This window comes from Trichechus manatus, unplaced genomic scaffold (assembly GCF_000243295.1).
Source record: "Trichechus manatus latirostris isolate Lorelei unplaced genomic scaffold, TriManLat1.0 scaffold00194, whole genome shotgun sequence".
Lineage (NCBI taxonomy): Eukaryota > Metazoa > Chordata > Mammalia > Sirenia > Trichechidae > Trichechus > Trichechus manatus.
In genome coordinates, this window is record NW_004444130.1 from 3,982,858 (window position 1) to 3,983,919 (window position 1,062).

Sequence of the window (1,062 nt, forward strand, 5' to 3'; positions counted from 1 at the left end):
ATTGGGCAAATCTGCTGCAAAAGACCTCTTAAAGTGTTTAAAAGCAAAGATGTCACCCTGAAGACTAAGGTACGCCTGACTCAAGCCATGGTGTTTTCAATAGCCTCAAATGCATGTGAAAACTGGACAGTGAATAAGGAATACCGAAGAAGAATCGATGCCTTTGAATTATGGAGTTGGCGAAGAATACTGAACTGCCAAAAGAATGAACAATCTGTCTTGGAAGAAGTACAACAAGATTGCTCCTTAGAAGCAAGGATGGCGAGACTATGTCTCACATACTTTGGACATGTCATCAGGAGGTATCAGTCCCTGGAGAAGGACCTCATGCTTGGTAAAGTAGAGGGTGAGTGAAAAAGAAGAAGACCCTCAACGAAATGAATTGACACAGTAGCTGCAACAATGGGCTCAAGCATAACAAGGATTGTGAGGATAGAGCAGGACCAGGCAGTGTTTCGTTCTGTTGTACATTCGGTTGCTATGAGTCAGAACCGACTCAACGACACCTATCAACAACAACACAGGGACATTATGTATTCTGACAGGGAAAACCCGCTCTATTCCCCTATCTTGACCTGATTCCCAATTCAGAAATCAAGGATTGAAATGAAAGCCAGATCAAATGTTCTTTTTTCCTGTTCACCTTTCCTCTTGGGCCAAGAGTGTGGAGATAGATTAATAAAAAAAAAAATTAGTGATTAAAAAAATACTGTCATAGGTCAGAATATTTTAATGGCCTGGTTATTTTCTGCATAGCTTTCATATAACTGTCCAAACTCATCTGGAAGTTTAGTTATTGCTGAAATTGTTTGCAAGACTCTAAGAAAAATTCTTTAAGACAAATTTGGAGTAAGAAAGAATTTAGATGAAAGAAAATAGTGTAATAAATGCTTTTTCTTTGAGGTCTATTATAGCCACTTTTGCAGCCAAAGCTAAAATCTCACCATCTTGTTTTGGATATACTCAAAGAGAAAAATGTTTCATTTTTGTCAAGAGCTGTTGGACACAGGGAAATTTCACTTTCAATAAGATTATTCCTGGGTGCAAGAACAATCAAGGCAT